At 34.1% G+C, this 21805-nt stretch overlaps 1 pseudogene; it reads left to right on the forward strand.

The window, feature by feature from the left end:
• Nucleotides 1-780: 780 nt before the first annotated feature.
• The window catches only part of LOC111283829 (uncharacterized), a 30177-nt pseudogene continuing 9152 nt past the window's right edge, over nucleotides 781-21805 (forward strand).

Genomic DNA, 21805 nt, shown 5'->3' on the forward strand with positions numbered 1-21805 from the left:
TTGACGTATAATACAATTGAGTTAAAAAGAAACTTAAAAACGACATTTGGCACAATGATGTTATTAATCCCTCAAATAAATTATTAATCACTTAAAAATCCTTCAATTAATTAATTAAAAAATTTTCATAAAAATTAGTAAGTGCTTAAAAAATTTTCTTCTTCGACATGCTATACTATTGCGATTAGACTCAATCTAATGGTGCTGCACCAAGAGTGTGCGGATGTTTACTATATAGTCGCAATTTTTTTTATTATTGTATTTGCCTAATTATTTTCAAGGTGAAATTGCCCAATTTGGCTAGATATGGTTGGGTAATTGACATAATTAAGATGAATTCGGATCAAATTTATTTTTTAAATACTATATAATATTATAAATTTTTAAAATTTAATTTGAATTTAAATCTTATTTTATAAATTAATTTGATACGAATTGAGTTATTATTTTTTTTATATTTTTAAAATTTAATTTTTTTTAATTTCTTATATTATTTTAATATAATTTTTAATATATTTAATTAGATTTGAGCATAAAATAATTATTTTATTTTATAAAAATTTAAAAATAAATAAAAAATATAATTTGATTTGATTTGAATATTTTTAATTTTTTAACTTTTCAATTTAAGATTGATCAGAATATGATAAAAATATTTAATATCAAAGCTTAAACCGAATTAAATTAAAATTCAATCGATATGAACCTAAGAATACAATGATTTCAAATAGATGTTTGCCTTTTTAATTTTTTTCTGATCCATATAAAAAAAAAGGTCAAATGGATAACTTAGACTGGAATATTTGGGTTGATTTCAACCTTCAGTTCACCCATATGAAACATAAAAAGCCCCGAAATTCTTTCTTTTCTTTTTAATTTTGGAATTTAGTATGGCGAAGCCCAATTAGTCTACCCGAGCTTTACTTTTGTAACATTACTCGAAACGAAAAGAAATCTGTTTGTCAAAGCACAAAATCGTGGTTTGGTTTTTTTTTTTTTTTTTTTTTCTGTTGGAGCCCCTGAAATCGAAAGAAACGAATTAAGGGAATAGAAGACATAAATGATTTGTTGGTTTGTAGTGGTGGAGTTCCTTTCAGGTTTAGGTTACCTTTGAGTGCGGTTGGGATAAATCTCAGGAAAAAAAGAATAAAACCAAACCCAACAAGATTTCTCAAATAAATTGTCATGACTCAATTGTCACTTGATTAGGGTTTTAAGGGTTAAGAAGAGAACAGAGGAAAATTGAAAAGACTAAAGAGAGAATAAAGAAGAATTGGGGAGACTAAGAAGAGAATAGAGAGGGATTCAAAGAAGAAATTATTTTTTTCATTCATGAGAGATCAGTTACAGCCATAAATTATTTAAATAAAGTTATTGTGAAACTATCATGCAAACTATAAAAAATACAAATTTACAGAGTATTACTAGTCACTAGATTAATAATTGACTCCAACCCCAATATATTAATAACTGACATCCCCATCTTCTGCCATAGTCTTGCTCATGCCACTATTGCTCTTTTCCATCAAGTTTATGGCAATACCTTCCCCTTCACCATTTCCTTGTCCCCAAGGATCAAAATTTGGAAACTGTGACTTCATTACTGTATAATCTTCCCAAGTTGTGTTATCAGGCCCTAAATTTGACCATACCACCAGGAGTTGGGTGATAGCTTTATTGTGCCTCTTAACCATTCATTTATCAATCACAATAGTAGGATATCCAAGCAGTTGTCCATCTTCAATAGTTTCTGGTGAAGCTATGCTGGGAACTACCTTGCTTCCTAATTTTTTTTTTTAACAAACTGACATGAAACACTGGATGAATCTTAGAAATATGAGGTAATTGCAATTTATAAGCAATTGTACCAATTTTGGCTAATATAGGATAAGGACGATAATATCTGGATGAAAGTTTTAAACTCTTTCGAAGTGCCAAAAAGGTTTGTTTATAGGGCTAGACTTTTAAATACATTTCATTTCCTACTTGAAACTCTTTTTCACATCTTTTTATGTCAGCATACAATTTCATCCTTTGTTGAGCTTTATTTAACTAATCAATAATTAACCTATTGACTAGTTCTCTATCTTTCAGTAATTCCTCCACATTCGTCATTTTTGCTTGACTACTTGCATCCAATGCTAAGGCTGGTGGTTTATAACCATACAAAGCCTGAAATGGAGACATTCTAAAAAAAATGTGATAGCTTGTATTATACCACAATTTGGCTAATGGTAATCATTAAACCCAACTTTTAAGCTTAAAAAAACACATACATTGCAAATACTGCTCCAAACACTGATTAACCCTTTCGATTTATCCATCAGATTTTGGATGATAAGCTGTATTCAGATGAACTATGGTTTTCAATAATTTCATTAACTCCTGCCAAAATAAACTAGTGAAGACTAAATCCCTATCAGAAATAGCAATTTTAGGAGTTCCAGGTAGTTTATGAACTTGGCTAAGATATATTTGAGCTACTTCCATAGTTGTAAAAGGATGGGATAAAAGAAAAAAGTGACTAAGTGAATTTATCCACTATCATTATAATACAACTAAAATTTTGAGATAAGGCCAACTTTACAATAAAATCCATATTGATTATATCCCAGGTTTACCGTGGTATAGAAATTAGTTGTAGAAGACTAAGATAAAGAACATGCTCATTTTTGTTCCTTTGACAGGTATCACACTGTTAGATATACTCACGGACTTGTTTCTTCATCCTAGGCTAATAAAAATTCAATTTAAGTTTGTGGTAAGTGGCTTGAATTCTTGAATGCCCTTTGGAGGTGAATCATGCAAGGCTTGCAAAATTTTTTCCCTTAACTGCCTATTATTATCTACATACGCTTTCATTTTAAATTTTAAAACTTCATTACTAAATGAATAGTGAGAATTATAAAAAAGATGGATGATAAAAGCCTTAATTTGCCCTTGTGCCAATGAATCACCATTATAACTATACTCGATCTCCTTCACCCACTATAGTATAAATGTAGTGGATTGTAAGCTATAGCTTTATGCTTTCTTTTCATGTTGCCTGGATAGAGTAATCTAGCCCAAGTAATTTGGTTAGTCCTCTTTTTTAAATAGTGGTGGTCAACTTCTGCTCAAGCAAATGTTTTAAGACTTCATGATCTGTCTTGATAATGAATGATTATCCTTCTAAATAGTGTCTCCATTTTGTTACTACCATTAGTATGGCTAGATATTCATTTTCATAAATAGAAAGGTCTTTGTATCTAGTACCTAGAGCTTTGCTTAAGTAAGTTATTGACTTTCCATCCTAGGATAAAATAGCTCAAATCCTATTGTTGCTAACATCAATTTCTAATATAAAAGGTTTATTGAAATCAGGCAATGCTAGGACAAGGACAGAACACATGGTCTTTTTTAGTCGATTGAAAATTGATATTGCTACATGTGTTCATTTAAACCTATTTTTTTAAGCATATTTGTCAATGGCTTACTGATCTCCCAATAGCTTTTCATGAACTTCCTATAAATCCAGTCAATTCAAGAAATCCTTTCAAAGGCTTAACGTTTTTATGCTATGGCCAGTTTTGCATTGCTTCCATCTTAGCAGGATCTATAGATACCCCTTCAATTGATATGATATGCCTTAAATATTCAACTTGTCTTTAACAAAAAAAAATACTTGTTTTTTTTTTACACATAATGTGTTCTTTCTCAATATTGCAAATATAGTGTTTAAATGTTTTGTATGTTCTCTCAAGTTAGAACTATAAATAAGAATATCATTAAAAAATAACAATACAAATTTTTTCAAATAAGGAGCAATTATATCATTCATGAGAGACTGAAAGGTTGTAGGTGCATTAGTAAGTCCAAATGACATTACTTTAAATTTGTAATGTCCCTGATGAGTTTTAAAGGCTATTTTATGAATGTCATCTTCTTTCACCCTTATCTGCCAGTATCTTGATCTGAGGTCTATTTTTTAGAAGTAATTGGCTCATTTCAACTCATCCAAGAGGTTTTCCATTATAGGTATAAGGAATTTATTTTTCACTGTCGCTGTATTTAATTGTTTGTAGTCGACACATATCCTTCAAGTGCCATCCTTTTTCTTAACTAATAAACATGGAAAAACAAAAGTACTCTTACTAGTTTGTATGATAGGGAAAGATAATATTTTTGCCATTTGCCTTTCAATCTCATTCTTCTGATAATGGTTGAATCTGTAAGGTTTTAGGTTAAGAGGTTGAGATCCTGGTTTTAAAGGTATACTATGATCTTACACTTTTTCTGGTCGTGATCCTATAGGCTCTTTGAATATGTCCTCGTAAGAAGCTATTATTGGCTCAAGCACAGCTGGTGTTTCTATATGATCACAGTCACCACTGATCATGAACATTTCCCCTAACATCTAAGGATCCGTGTAGGCTAGCTTTTGTAATTTATCTCAAAAAATAAGCTTTAGGCTAGCTTTATTCGACCATTTTTTAACGTAACTTCTTGTTTTTTTTTTCTTGAAACTCACTGACATGTCATTGGAATCAAATACAAGAGGACTATATTTTCTCATCCAATCAACTCCAAGCACTATGTCACTACCTTTTAGTGCCTAAACTTTTAGATCATGAGTAAATTTATGCCCATACATTATCCATTCAAGTTGTTTGCATTTGGCTATACAACCTCTCACCATTAGCTACAATTATAGCCAAATGATTAGTACACGTCAACTCCACCTTATCTTTAGCCAATTTGGGAATCATAAAACTATGAGTACTTCCACTATTTATAAGTATATTTAAAGGTTTCCCTTTCACATTCCTTTTTATCTTTAGTGTGTTATACTGAATACTACCCATTAAAGCATTAATAAAGATTTCCAAATTACCATCTGCTGGGTCTACTTCAATGTAGATATCCTGACCATTGTCAACTAGTTCCTTATAATCTTTTTTTTCTTTTGAAAATTATTTCACCATGATACAGTTCAACTGTTTATTCTTACAAATGTGGCCAGGAAAAATTTTTTTACCATATTTAAAGCATAGGTTCTACAATCTTTTTTGCTCCAGGAGAGTTTGCTTTTATGTAATTGATGTTGTATTGGAAGTGACTTTTTATGATTGAGACTAAAGGTTATAAGGGTTCTTAAAAGAAGTATATGTGTTATTAGTAAAACTGGGTTTAATGGGTGGTCTGTTTCTTTTGTATTCAACTTCCAAGGCTAGTTGGTGTAACTTAGCTTACCTATAAGTGGTTGCCAAAGCTGTTGCCAAAGTTCAAGGCTTACTAGCGTTAACTCTTCGTTTTAGATCTTCCTTTAGGCCACTTATAAAATTAGATACAAAATATAACTTATCCAAATAGAGGTTATTCTAAAGCATGAATGGCTTAAGCTCTTCAAATTTCTCATGATATTCTTCTACTGTGCTATTTTGAGTTAGCTTGTTGAATTCTTCAATTACATCCGAAAAGGTCTTATCATAAAATATCTTGCAAAAATCATTAGAAAATTCCTGCCATGTAGATCTTATGTTCTGCATCAAGTATCCACCAAACCAGAGTTCTACTCTGCCAGTTAAATACATAGCAGCTATCTACATTTTGTGATGATCTGAACTCCAAAAATGGTAAAATACTTCTGACATTTTCTTAACCATCCTCTAGGATTCTCATCTTCAATAATGGAAGTTTGATTTTTGTCCAAGGGATAAAAACATTTAGGCTTAGAAGGTAGTTTGTTCCAGATGAAGCTTTAATATGTTTGCCTGCCACCATGTTATTATGTATATTATTAAGGTCACTGTCTTGCTAAAGTTTTGGTAGTAACCTTGGATCATTAGGCTTATAGCTAAACTTATTATATTCATCAATAATATTTATCTCAATAAGATTTTTACCCTCGATTTTGGTTTTCACCAACGGAGCCAAATGAGAACTATGAACATGCTCCTTTCCTCTTAGATCTAGCTGGGTTGGAGATTCCCCTTTTTACAGTAAAGATTCTAGCATCTTGGCCAAACTGTTGTGATTCTTAGCCATCTTGATTTCCAACTTTTTTTTTATATTTCCATAGTTTTGACATAAAACTCTGTGTTACCTTTATGTTCTCAAACTGTGTTAAGATATTTTGAGATTTGTTCATGTAAGCTATTCAATCGAGTGCCTTCAGCTATGGAAAATTTTTTCCTACTCTTTCCCAGCGTTGATATGAGATTGCAACGGGCTCTGATACTAATTTGTCACTAATTAGTTATGACTTGGTTATGGTTTTTAGGATTAAGAAAAGAACAGAGAAGAATTGAAAAGACTAAGGAGAGAGCAAAGAAGAATTAAGGAGACTAAAAATATAATAAAGAGGGATTCAGAGAAGAAATTATCTTTTCCATTCATGAGAGATCAGTTATAGTCATAAATTATTTAAATAAAGTTATTGTGAAACAGTCGTGCAAACTATAAAAAAAAATTTGCAGAGTATTACTAGCCATTAGATTAATAATTATCCTAACCCCAATATATTAATAACTGACATCACCATCTTATGCCATAGTCTTGCTTATGCCATTATTGCTCTTTTTCATCAAGTTCATCACATAAATGACCTTCTCACTCCTTTTCTCCCTTCCAAAATCCCTGGCACTCAAGTCTTTTATTATTTCCTAATATAATTATATATATGTGTTAGTAAATATCTCTTCATTTTTTTTTATTAATTCTTTGTTACAAACTATTTATGTTAAAACTTTTAGGTGCTCACATAACTAGTCAAGTTTTTTTGTTTATTTTTTAAAGTTTAGCTTAATAATTAGCTTGATGGCTAGTTTTAAGGTTAAAAAAAGACCTAAAATCTATTTTTAACTCTATGAACTTCATTAATATTTATAGAGTTAATTACACTTTTGATACATGAATTTTGAAAAAATGTATAAGTTAGTAACTAAAGAAATAAAATGTAAAATTTGTGCCCTTAGCTTTTAAATAATGTATCATTTTATCTAAATTCTATTATTGTTAATTTAACTTGCCTATATGGCATTTAACAGGTATAATTTTGTTATATACATGCTATTTGTTAAATAAAATTATTAGATATTTTGTAAAATCTTTTATGTGGATGTCACGTGACAAAAAATATTGATCAACCATGGACAATTTTTATGGTTAAAGTAAAAAATATATGTTTTTAATTTAAAATAAAAAGATATTGATAGCATTTGTGGTGAACGCATAACTTGATAATATCCATCAAACGCTGCATATATAAGCTGATTTGATTAATTAGATTTGAGTTTGGGTTAATATGATCCATAAGTTTCAAATTACACATTTTATTTTTTTAGATACCAATTTGTACATTTTTCCAAAGCTTAGGTACCAAAATTGTAATTAACTCATATTTATATTGTTTTACATATTTGAATTCAAAATTCTTTTTAGTTTTTTCTTTTTTGTTCCCTCAAATACTTAAATTCACCAATAGTTTGTGTCTTACATGTTTATTTAGAAGATATGGTTGAAATATATGAATAATAAATGCTTGAAATAGTAGTAACCCTGCCTTGAGCTCTTATGTCCTATGATGTTGCATTTTTTTTGCAATTACTAGTCATTAGTAGAACTACGTTATTACTATTATATTGATTTTGAAACCTTTGATTTTTCAGGTGATTACTTTGAGATTTAAACTATTTTTGTTGATTTAAGGTTTGAATTTTCATTAAGGAATCAATGGATCACAATGTTGTCATGTTGAGGAGGTCCACACTTGAAAGTCATTGAAGATGAGGAGAAAACATTAGTGTTTAATCAACAAAATGTTTGTGATATATAATGTTATTTATAATAATTTAAAATCTTTTATATTAGAGATATTAATGGTTGATTTGATTGTATGTCAAACTTGATGTTATTTGCAAGCTTTGACATTCCGTTCATGAAACAAAACTAAATGCCTAATCCATCTCATTCATGTTCATATATGGTTCTAAATGTAAAATTCGATTTAATTTTTGCTATTGGTTTTTTTGATATTTTGAACTCTTGTCAAAATGATAGTGAATATATGGCAGGTCAGCTTTTAGCATTTGGCTATGCAATATTTGACAATCATGATGAGGGAGACCTTTGGCTAATAAATACATAAGGCTTCGACCCTTGAATTAATTTAATTGTTATTATCTTTCTTTAGATTGTTGTCACCCTTATTCTCTTTATTATTCTTTTAGTACTAGTGCTAAGTGCTTATATATCATGTTTTAACAATTATTAAATCATAAAAAATTTTGGTTCTCATTATTAGAATTAATGCTTTAGAGAACAATTTGCCAATCCCATGGATTAGCCTTTCATTATATAGACAGTACTAAGGGAAGAGAATCAATTACAAATTACACATTAATGCTCCTAATTAATCCCTCCTAAACTTTTCCATAAAGTATTTCCATAATATTCCAACTCACACATGCATACACTAACACTCCCCCTCAAGTTGGAGCATATATATCAGTCATGCTCAACTTGTTAAATATATAGTCAACTCAAACTCTTGTAAGTGATTTTGTAAGAATATCTGCTAGTTGTTCCCATGTGTGCACATATTCCAGTGATATTGTTCCACTCTGTAATTTTTCCCTAATAAAATGACAATTAACATCTATATGCTTGATTCTTTCATGAAATACTAGATTGGAAGTAATATGGACCACAACTGGATTATCATATAATAACGTTATAGGGGTCCAAATTGAAAGCCCAATTTCATCAAAAAATTGAACCATCCACAATACCTCTATTCTAGCCAAAGCTATAGCTTTATACTCTATTTTTACGCTAGACCTAGCAACTAGTAACTACTTCTTGTTCTTAAAAAAACACCAAATTATTCTTAAAAAGGATATCATAACTAGATGTAGACTTTCTATTTATAGGAGAGCCTGCCTAATTTGCATCTGCATAGGCTCAAATACCCTATCACTAGTAGAACTATAGAGTATTCCTTTTCCAGGATTTCTCAACAAATAGCAAAAGATATGCATTGTTGCTTTCTAGTATCTCTGAGAGCTACCATGACTTGACTAACCACTCATTGGAAAAGATATATCAGGTCTTATTATGGTTAGGTAATTCAATTTTCCCATTAATCTCTTGTAAGGTGTGAGATTATCAAGTAAAATGCCATCTCATGGAGAAAGCTTAATACCTAGATCCATCGGTGTGTCACTTGGCTTGGCATAAAACAAGCCTACATCTTTCAAAATATCCAGCACATACTTTTTCTGATATACAAAGATTTCTTTTTTACACCTTACTACTTCAATACCCAATAAATATTTCAATTGACAAGATCTTTGGTCTCAAACTAAGACTTAAGATACATCTGAAGTCTATCAATCCTTGCACTATCACTACCAGTAATGATGATATCATCTTTATACACTCTTAAGAATATAAGGCTAGAATTCTGCTGCATATAAAATACTGAATGATCTTTTGCACTCTGTCGTATGCCATATTGAATAAGAATTGCACTAAATTTGTCGAACCACTTACGAGAAGATTATTTTAGACCATACAGAGACACTACACAAATGGCACACCTTTTTAGACTCCTCCTAAGCTATAAACCCTGATGGTTGCTTCATATATACCTCATTAGTCAAGTCACCATATAGAAAAACATTCTTCACATCCAATTGATGTAATGCCTATTTATGTGTAGCAACAAAAATGAAAATAGGCGAATAGAAGTCGTCTTTGCCATTAGTGAAAAGATATCAAAATAATCTACTCCATATATTTGTGCATAACCCTTTGCTATTAGTCTTACCCTCAATCTAGCCAATGAACCATTAGTATTCAATTTTGTAGTGTAAACCTACTTACATCCAATAGCTTGTTTCCCTTCTGGTAGGGAAATCAAGTTTCATGTATGGTTGGCCTCTAGGGCCATCATCTCATCCTCCATAGCCTTACGCCATCTCGAATCTACAAAAGCATCATAAAGAGTATGCGACATAATAATAGCATCAATTGTGGCAATACAAGTTTGAAATTGAATAGAAATTCTTTTGTATGAAAGTGTGTATAAAGAAAAATTTTTACAAATGCATGTACCTTTTTGTAGAGTAATCAGTACATCTTTATCCATAGTATCTTGAGATGGATCCATTGATAGAGAGACTATCTCAATAGGGAAAGTTTTTGTAGGTAGATTTACGTAGGTCCTTCTAGTATACATACGACCATATCGAATATTTAGGCATACCTTAAATGGAGATACATTGATCAGTGTACTATGTATTTGATAGATAAGAAAATATTTTTCTTCTAATATGATAGAGGATGGATGAGATGTAGTACTGAAAGAAAAGGAAGTGACTTATGAAACACGACATCTACCGAAATAATAAAGCGACCTAGGTTTAGGGAGTAGCATTGATACCCTTTTTGGACATGTGAATAACCTAAAAAGATACACTGAAGAGAATGTAGGTCTAATTTAGTGTGATTTGGATGAGTGTCATGAGCAAAACATGTGTACCAAACACCTTGAAGGAGACTGGAAATAAGGGACGATTAGGACACAATATTTGAAGATGAACTTTTCCTTTAAGAATTGAAGATTGCAAACGATTTATAAAATAGCATGCTGTAAGGACAACTTCACTCCAAAACACCTTAGGGATCTTTATTTGAAACAAAAGAGCTTTAGTCACTTCTAATAAATGATGATTCTTCTTTTCAGCAACCTTATTTTGTTGTGGGGTATCTGTACATGAGGATTGATGAACAATATCTTTTGCATTTAGGAATTGAACAAACTTTATAGAAAACTACTTTCCCCTATTATCACTCCATAAAATTTTGATAAACTTACCGAATTGATTCTCAATTTCTACATGAAAGGTAGTGAAGACAAAGAATAATTCAGAGCAGCTTTGCAACAAATACAACCAATAAACTCGTGAATAATCATCAATAAATGTCACAAAGTATCTATAACTAGATTTTGAAATAATAGGACAAGGCCCTCATATATCAGAATGAATCATAGCAAAAGGAAAATTTCTTTTGCTATTAAATCGATGTTGATAGGACACTTTATGCAGTTTGACAAACTTTCACGATTCACAATCAAAACTAAAAGATGATAAACAAGGACACATAACTTGTAAAGTTAATATAGATGGATGACCAAAACGACAATGAGACTCATAATTTGATGACAATTCTCTTAAGTATATCATTAATCTAGATTGAATCTTCTGTATGTCATCAAGCACATAAAGACCTCTTTTAATCTTTTCCCTACCAATAGTCTACTTCGTCAATGGATCTTGAAAAACATAATAAGTAAGAAGAAAAAAAATATTACAATTCAAATTTCTTATAATTTGACTAACTGAAGGTAAGTTAAAAAGAGAATAAGGGACATGTAGCACAAAATGTAAAGGTAATATGGATAGAGTTCGAGCCTTACCACATTTCATGATATTTATAGAATTTCCATCAGTAACCAAAATATACTATTTCCCTTATCATAGGAGTATATGAATAAAGAGTACCTATAGTACCCATCATGTGATTCGAAACTTTTGAATCAAACACCCATGTCCTGGAAGAGGTAGCCAAGCATGTAGTAGATTTACCTTGTATAAAAGTTATTGTTGGAGAGAAGATCAAAGTCTAATTCTAAAGCATTTGAATGAGCCTCTTATACTTATCCTGGGACAACTAAACTCTTTCTCCTCTTGTTACTGTGGTTGAAGCGCAACATCAGTCACATAGCTGTTGGTGGGCTAGAACTACCCTAGAGATATAGATAAATATTTTGTAAATGTCCCTGTTGTCTATAATGATAGTAGGACTATGGCTTTCCTCTACCACTTCCACATCCTCTATCTCGTCCACCACATCCTTCATATGATGCTTGCCCTTCATGTTGTGGGGTTACAAATACTGTCCCATCTTTTTATGGAGGATCATGTTGGATGACCCTACTCAGGCACTTATAAGCATCCAATAAAGAAAGTGGATCTTTGCCTGCTAACATCTGAGTACTAGCACTAACGTACTCTTTCCTTAAACCTGCTAAAAAAATACTATAGCTAGAGCCTTTCATTGCTCTTAGTTTGTCTTTAGATTGGTAGATAAGGGCATGAGTTGATTAAACTCATCATATTCCTCTTTGAATGCAGCAAAATATTTCCTCAAGCTCCTATCCATTCTAATGCATGCCTTAGTAACATCTGAGATCCTTTGCCAATTCTTAGAATTTGCATAAATAAATTTTAAAGCATCATAAAGTTCCTTACTTTGTGAAGTATTGATTGAACATCACTTTAACTCATCATTTCATCGAGTTGAACAATTGTCCAAGTACTCGATTGGCCTCCTGCTCCTATGTTGCATGCTTTAAGCTTTCCTTTACTAGCGGCACACTTGTCAGAAACCAAGCCTTTCCAAGACCTTGCAAGGCCACCAATAACATAGTCTTGCTCCATGACAAGTAGTTGGAGCCATCAAGTTTCTCATCCAACAACCGTGAACCTGTGATAATCTCCTGAGTTATCACTTTCGATGTGGCTTCCTCTTCTTTGGCCATGGCTTAAAACCTTCTTCTTCTAGAATACAACTAGTAATCTTTCAATCGAGTAGCGTAATCCCAAATCAACAATCAAGAACTCCATCCCTAGTTTTATAGCCATGCTCTACATCGAGAATTTGTCTTCCTTAATCTATAATTTATGAAGAGGTTGCAACCTATTTTTCTTGCCACCTTTGATATTAAGGGGGTGGTCCCCTTTAAACAAATGAAGGACTATTGAAGAGAAAGGAAAAGTTTCAAGTACATAGCTTTAGGCTGCGAGATCAAAGTTTGTAGTAGTGATGGTTAGGTGACGACTCAAGGGCTATAGCAGATGGGTTTGGGAAGAGAGAGAGAGATAGAGAGAGAGAGAGAGAAAGAAAAAGGGGTGGCATAAGCTAGGATTGCACTACTGGCTCTGATACCTTGCTAGAATTAAGGCTTTAGAGAACAATTTGGTATAGACAATACTAAAGAAAGAGAGTCAATTACAAATTACACATTAATGCTCCCAATTAATCCCTCCTAAACTATCTCCCATGGAATATTCCCTTAATATTCAAACTCATACACATGCATACATTAACACTCACGACCTCAATATATATTCTTCTATTATCTATTTCATAAGGATTTGAATGGATGTATTCCTATATTAAGGGCTACAACATCAATATACCCAAATGTTGGTAATTTTAAATTGAAGTGTTAAAGATTTATCATATTATGATACATCCCAAATTGAGGACGTTTTGAGGATATGTCAACAATGTTGACGGAGGTACAACTTTCGGACTTTTGAAAACTTTTTAAAATTTCCCGGATAACTACTGATGGATTTAAATAGTTGAATTGCACCTTATATATCATCTTATTTTTTGGTTATTCTTTACTGTACATCTCTCCAAAACTGCAAGGATATGATAGTAGCATGAAGACCCAAACTTTTCAATTTTCAATTTTTTACTCTGAATTTCCATAATTTTTTCAAATCAACAGATATATTCCTATACCCATTGACATATCTAGTGTTACTGATATTTTGTCTTCATGTGAGTATGTGGGTTTTTATTAAGACAAGAAATATAAGTGACTCTTTAAATGATAAGCAAAATTATTTCATTTTTTGGTCAATAGATTTCCACTCTGTGTCCGGAATGGCAATGATGCTACATTCAAACCATAAGGCCAACAAGCTTTCAATACTTGAGAGTAGACACCTTATGTAACAATACTGGATTTTAGGATTGTTTCTGATAGACACTCTCAGCATATTAGGGATTATATGATCTTATTTTATCTTAAATCTTAATTTTTGAAAAATTCTTCTACTTGCTTGGGTCATTCGTGATGGTGGGAAACACTAATGAAATATGATCACTATTGGTTATAGAAAATAAACGTCACAGTTTCTTTTGATGTCCGCCCATGAACGTCAACTTCATTATAGCCTTAACTTTTCTGTCCTTTTTTTTAATTATTATAAATTATTGGAATATCAGAACTATAGCAAAAGATGTCGGGTAATTTTCTGGATTAAAGTGAGTGCTTTTTTTAAAAGAGTATAACCCAATTTAATGTAATGTTGCATATCTTTGAGAGTTAAATAAGAAATCTTGTTCTATACTTTCACTTGTGATTAGTACGATGATTATAAAATGACCGAACTAGTCTGATATCGAATAAATAGCAGGCATCATTGAATTAGAAACATCTATTGCCTCCAGCATTAGCCTCTGAACCTTTTTCATTTCCTAGGATGGCTGCTTCCCTTTTGTTATGAATTGAGGCATAGATATTTGTACCATCTTTTTATCCTCTACTTTGTTTCATTCTGCATATGGCTGCTGATAAATAATGATTTGATTGAGATATATTGGTTGTGCTGCTGTTCATATGTCCAATCTCCTCAGAGGCATCACAATGACTAAGGAATGACTAAGATATGTAAGAACTACACATTATCCTTCAGATCTATAAAATGCAAGGATCATTTTGTTGCAATAATAGTCTGACACTACTCGCAGCAATAATCATACAATTAGCAATTTTTCTTTTATGGATTTATTAAAAATAAATAAATAAAGCATCAGCATGCAATTATCATCGATGTATAAAAGAGAAGGAAAGCTACTGCTAGTTAGCATCTTCTTTTTCATCCAGAAAACCTTCTCAAACAAAACAAACTTGATTAATTAGCATGAACATGAGTCTTGCGGTTTGCCCCAGAAACAAAGGGCTTTGAGAGTGAAACTTCCAAAATTTAGGACATGAAAACATGGTTACTTGGCTTTTGGCTTGAATTTTTTAAGTATTGCTCTCTATATATACAGCAATTGTGAAAGAACTATGGAAATAATAACCATTAGCTTTTTTTTTTTTACAAGAATTGCATGAGTCCAAGCAGATATGTAAGTTCTTAGGCAAAAGTAACCTGACTCAGTTTGTTGTGCTGATGCAAGATTTAAATATGTTGGACAAGATTATAACATCCTTCTGTTTGTAAAACACCATTATTTGTATGAAGAAGTGGCTGCATGTTTCAGCCGGTTGACTATCAGCAGAATGCCTTTAGCTGCAATGACAGGTATTTACCTAAATTATATTAACATATAACATGAATTTGCTGATGCGGTAATGAATCGTAATAGCTTTTGCACAAGATGGAAAAGAGAATAAATGAAAGGGTGGGAGGAGGGTGGGAAAATTTTGTAATGCTTTAGATATAATAGTTTGAAGGAACTCTAGGAGACGTGTTTCCTGGCGAATATATATTATGGAGTCTAAAGCTTTTATGGTTCTTTATAATCCTTGTTGAGTATGCTGTTTCTTTGCATCATCCCTAGAATTTTATATTTCTCGACTGTTCCTCTGTTTGGCCGTTATGCTTATTTCTTTACCTTATAATGAGCAACTTTCCTGCCATTTTGCCTGCTTACAATCATATGCAACTTAGTGGCTATCTCCTTTGATGGTGTTTAGAAGAAAATCTGGCAAAGTCAGTTAATCACTGTATGAGTAATTGATGAATCAATTTAGACATAAAATGTCAGTGGACAACTTTGACTATCATGGACATTGCTTTTGCCTATGACACTCTCATAGTAACTGATGGCTGTTTGACCCTCCTTGCCACAAGAAGTTTCTTACCAAGATAAGTACCAATCTAAAATTTCTTGGGTGTCATAACTTAGAAATGACCACATTGATGTCTTCTGGATCTCTAGTTTCATATTACATGAGACGTAACTGGATCTTGTACTATGTATTTGGTTTATTATGGTTAGGAAGTTTTACTAACTTTAACCATCCCATTGGAAGATGTAAAAAGAAAGGGAAAAGAATGAAGTTGAAAACAAGGGGGTGGGGCGGATGGGGAGAAAACTTTGAAACCATACTGCCAAAGTCCTTGCCATCTTGGCTGCAATATATATGCTTGTTGCATTTTGAACATTTGACATAGCATATCTTCATCATTTATTGAAGAAACCTTATGGCTGTTTCAAAGCTAAAATTTTCGATAATATGCCAGGAATGACCTTGAGCTATTTATTATTAAGACAATAAAGTATTTTAAAATTTGAAGGGTGCTGTAGCATTTTAGACTAAAATAACTTAAAAAGAAAATTTGGTAACTTTGAACAACTATCTCCTCTCTTTTTACTCCACTATATTCTCTTTCTTTTAGCAGTTGCCTAAACTCACTTCTATACAATCCTTCTTTGACACACTTTTCCCGTTTATTCCATTCAAATACTCTCTTTATGTTACCAGTGCATATATTTTTTAATGATTTAAATGATATTTTTTTGGTCTGTTTTGCAGATGCACAGTGAAATCTCTGAGTCAGTCAGCTATGAACATGTTAATAACAAAATGTAAAAGTGCAAAAAAGCCACTGGTGGTTGCCGGGTGTGTTCCTCAAGGAAGTCGAGAACTGAAAGAGCTCGAAGGGTCAGTATAGTTGGAGTCCAGCAAATTGACCGTGTGGTTGAAGTTGTAGAAGAGACCCTGAAAGGGCATCAGGTGCGGCTTTTGAACCGCAAGACCTTTCCAGCGCTGGACCTCCCTAAGTTTTGAACTGTAGATTATTGCAATTTCAATTTCTTAAATGGAGTTTCTTTATGACTATCCTAACACATTGTTGGCATTTTTATTTCCTATAATTTTTGTATTGGTTGTGTTTCTTTAATTACTGACTTTAGTCTAATACCAACCACCTACATAAGTGAAACAAATAAGTATATAAATTTATTTATTATAAAAATAAAATGACAACAAAAAGTTAGTAGGGGAAAAGATTGCAAGAGAAGGGGAGAGAGAATTGAGTAGAATCGGTGATAGTTAAAGAAGCAACTGAAATAAGATACATTTTTTTTTTTTTTTCAAATTAGTACCACTGTGTTCTTTATCTTTGACAGTGTTCTCATGGAAATGGTGATTAATGGCTAATAGTTAGTTTTCGAATGTTGGTGCCAAAATTCATCATTAAAAACTCCCAGAGGTTTCCTTAAATTAAAAGTATAGATAATAATTAGCATAAAGATGATAATTTTTTAATCATAAGATGAACTTAACTCAAATTTGTTTTATTTTATATTAGGTAAGAAAGAACAAGTTTGTCGAGACTCTTCCGGTTTATGTTGGTTGTTTAGATGCTTGCACTTATTGCAAGACAAAACATGCTCGTGGTCACTTTGGGAGCTACACTGTTGACAGTCTTTTAAGTTTACGAAGCTGGACGGCTGCATTTTTATTATTGTTTGTTTCTATTTTTATTAAAATCTCCTAAATGCAGGTGTTATGAGCTAACTTTGTATAGGACCATGATCAGGGCTTAAGTTGTCATGAGCCACCCATGTATAGGGTCATGACCGGGTAGATCTCTTATGCTAAGAAAAGTGTCTTCATTTCAAATATTGTACTGGTTAGTGGTAGTTTAGCTCTAAAATCTCTAAAGCTCTAAAATCTCTAAGGCTCTTTAGAGGGGTGAGCGGGCAGCGTACTGTTGGGCTGTCTCACCGATCGCGATACGGGCCTAGGCCATCCTCCAAGGGCTACCCCCCTGGCCCTGGCAATGGCGGGAAGTCCCGATCTACTATTCTCGATTATAATAAAATTCACCTCCAATTCGAATGTCCCGAATGTTGTCTTGATGTGTTTTCTTTTTTGTCGATATGAATGTGCCTTCTTGTGTGTGCTTGAGATTGATCTCGATATGGATGTGTCTTATTGCGTACGCTTGGGACTAACTGTGGCTTATGGTTATTTGTTCAAATATCGAACTATTGAAGGCTGACTTGGGTGGGAGCGTCCATTCAAGTGCCGCACAGTCTATTACTTGTTGAGAGAAAGCCTAGTCCGTGACATGTGGTATTAGAGCACGGTTGGGAAGTGCTAGAAAATTGATGAGATGGCCACAAGTGGTGGACCTAATTATCAACAGAGACTTGAAGAACTTGAGGCCGCGGTGGTCGCAGTGAAAACTCACATGGTGACTAAAGATCGATTGAGAGAGATCGAGACAACCCGATAAGAGTTGTCCGATACTCTGCACAATGTGAGCGAGGAGGCTAGAGATGCCTTGAATGTTCTCCAAAAGGAGTTTGAGGAGCTCAGAGCACAAGCGAGCATCATACAAATGGCTGTGGCCAGATCGAGTTCAAGCTCGATGGAAAGGGAAAAAAGGGTCAAGGTACCGAAGCCTCGATGCTATGAGGGGACAAGAGATGCCAAGGAGCTTGAAAACTTCATGTTTGATATGGAGCAGTACTTTCGAGCTGTACACACGGATTCAGAGGAAGACAAGGTAGTAATGGCGTCGATGTACCTCACAGGGGATGTCAAGCTATGGTGGCGCTCCAAGTTTGTCAATGACGAGTGTCCGATTAAGACTTGGATGGACCTGAAATAGGAACTGAAAAACCAGTTCTTCCTTGAGAATGTGGAATATATGGCTCGAAGGAAACTTTGAGAATTGGTGCAAACAGGAACAGTGCGTACCTCACAGGGGATGTCAAGCTATGGTGGCGCTCCAAGTTTGTCAATGACGAGTGTCCGATTAAGACTTGGATGGACCTGAAATAGGAACTGAAAAACCAGTTCTTCTTTGAGAATGTGGAATATATGGCCCGAAGGAAACTTTGAGAATTGGTGCAAACAGGAACAGTGCGAGAGTTTGTGAGGAGTTTTTCTACCCTGATGTGGGATATCCGAGACATGTCCGAAAATGATAAGATGTTTTATTTCCTTAAGAGCCTCAAACCTTGGGCCAAGACAGAACTACAAAGATAAAAAGTGTAAAACGTGGCCACGGCCATGGCTGCAGCTGAACGTCTCCATGATTATAATGATGGCTCCTCAAAATGAAAAAATCCTTCATCAGTTAACAGTAACTTCAATTTTGAATGTGGGAGAAAGATGACTAGAATGGATCGGCCCTTCAATGGGAGATCAAACATGAGGTCCTTTGGTCAAGATAGCACCCAACCCAAGACAAACAATGTAGTGATTTTCAGGCCTAGGCAACCACTAGCTTGCTTCTTATGCAAATGGCCGTATTGGGTGGCCGAATGCCCACACAGAGTAACCCTTAATGCCTTAAGAGCTTTGTCTTAAGAGTCCCCCAAAGCACCAGAGATCGTTGAAGAAGTTGAAGAGGAACCAGCCAGGATGGGTTCAATAAGGTTTCTTAATGCCCTCCACACCCAATTGAACACAATAAAGAAAAAACAGGGTAGAGGCCTGATGTATGTGAACTTAATGATCAATGAGAAGGCCATCAGGGCCATAGTAGACATGGGTGTAACCGATACCTTCATCACACCAGAAGAAGCAAAAAAGTGTGGTCTCTAGGTTAACAAGGACTGCAAGCGAATGAAGGCGATCAATTTGACAGCCTTTACGATTAGTGAAAGCTCCAAGAGTGTGATTACCAAGTTGAGGCCATGAAAATGGAAGGTAAACTTTATAGTTTCCCCTATGGATGACTTTGATGTCGTCCTCGGATTGGACTTCATGATGTTGGCTCAGGTGATCCCTATCCCCACCGCTAGTTGCCTGTTGTTTTTAGTGAAACACCCATGTGTGGTGCCGACCACTATCTTGCCAAAGAATGGACAGAAAATAATCTCAGCTTTACAATTCAAGAAAAGGGGTAAAGAGAGGAAAACCCTCCTTTGTGACCATGTTGATTTACAAAGAAGGGTTAAAAGTGGAACCGATACTCGATGGTATGAAAAAAATGTTGGAAGAATTTGAAGAGGTGATGCCAGGGATGTTGCCTAAGGTTCTACCTCCTCGAAAAGTTGTGGACCATGAAATTGAGCTCTTCCCAGGAGTTAAACCCCCTGCTAGAGCCCTTTACCGCATGGCCCAACCATCGTTGGTCGAACTAAGAAAACAATTAGATGAGCTTTTACAGGCCAAGTTTATTAGACCATTAAAGGCTCCTTTTGGAGCGCCAATGCTATTTCAGAAGAAGCATGATGAAAGTTTGCGATTATGTGTTGACTACAGGGCATTGAACAAAGTCACTGTGAGAAACAAATATCCCATCCCTCTTATAGCAAATTTGTTTGATCAACTAAGCCAGGATAAGTATTTTTCCAAATTAGACTTGAGATATGGCTACCATTAGGTTAGAATCATTGAGGGAAATGAGCCAAAGACCACTTGTGTAACACGGTATGGCGTATTTAAATTTCTTGTTATGCCCTTTGGACTAACCAATGCTCCTGTCACATTTTGTACATTGATGAATCAGGTGTTCCATGACTATCTAGACAAATTTGTAGTCGTCTATTTAGACGACATAGTGGTATATAGCTTTACTCTAAAAGAACATCAAGGACACTTACGCTAGATGCTTCGAAGATTACAAGACCACTAGTTGTATGTGAAAAAAGAGAAATGTGCTTTTGCTCATACCCAAATCCACTTTCTCAATCACATTGTCGAAATGTGGCCACATTCGAATGGACATGGATAAGATTAGGGCCATCAAGGAGTGGACAACACTGAAGAATGTTAGTGAACTTCGCTCGTTTTTAGGATTAGCCAACTATTATAAAAGATTTGTAAAAAGGTACTCTCGTAAGACCACGGCCCTCATGGAGCTATTGAAAAAAGAGCATAAATGGTGTTGGACAAGTGAGTGCCAAGAAGCCTTTGAGGGATTGAAGGATGCTATTATGAAGGATCCTATCTTAGCTCTCCCTGACATTGAAAAGCCTTTCAAAGTTTAGACTGATGCATCTAATTTCGCTATTAGGGGAGTGCTTTTACAACAACATTACCCAATAGTATTTGAAAGTAAAAAGCTAAGCGAAGCTGAGAAGAAATATACGACCCAAGAAAAAGAGCTTTTGGCGTTAGTTCACTGCCTGAGGGTTTGGCGACATTATTTGTTGGGTTTGCACGTTGTCATGAATATAGGCAATGCGGCCATTAACCATTTCCTCACCCAACCAAGGCTTACAGCGAAACAAGCTAAATGGTAAGAAATTTTAGCAGAGTTCGACTATTGTTTTGAGTACACCACTGAAAAGACCAATCAAGTGATCGATGCATTGAGCAGATGAATAGAGTTAGCGATCCTTAGAAGAATTACCCCAATAGCGGTTAGCAGAGTCACGATAGACATTCGTAAGTTAATTGAAGATCATTGAGGGAAGGATCCGCAGGCCAGTGTCATTTTGAAGCTAGTTGAAGAAAGAAAGTCCAAGTACTTCTGGCAAAAAAATGGGGTCTTGTGGACCAAGGGGCCCTAATTGTTTGTACCAAGAGCAAGAGGTCTGAGATAGATGCTGATGAGGGAATGTCATGACACACCATGGGCCGAACATCCGGGCTGGCAATACACTTTGGTTTTATTGAAATAGGGATACTATTGGCCTCACATGCGACAAGACGTGATGAACTATATAAAGACTTACCTCATTTGCCAATAAGACAAAATTGAAAAGAAGAAACCTACAGGCATGCTTGAACCACTATCGATGCCCACTAGACCGTGGAAAGCATCTCTCTCGATTTTATTTCAGGCCTTCCTAAGGTTGGTGATCTTAAAGCTATTTTGGTGGTGATTGATCGTTTCTCTAAGTACGCCATATTCATTCCCACTCAAAAGTATCATCTGCGAAAGACACAGCTCAACTACTGTTTAAGCATGTGGTCAAATATTGGGGCCTCCCTCAAAACGTTTTAAGTGATAGAGATCCGAGATTCACAGGA

Source organism: Durio zibethinus, chromosome 3, assembly GCF_047325235.1.
Source record: "Durio zibethinus cultivar Kanyao isolate XHJ-2024 chromosome 3, ASM4732523v1, whole genome shotgun sequence".
NCBI classification, from domain to species: Eukaryota; Viridiplantae; Streptophyta; class Magnoliopsida; order Malvales; family Malvaceae; genus Durio; species Durio zibethinus.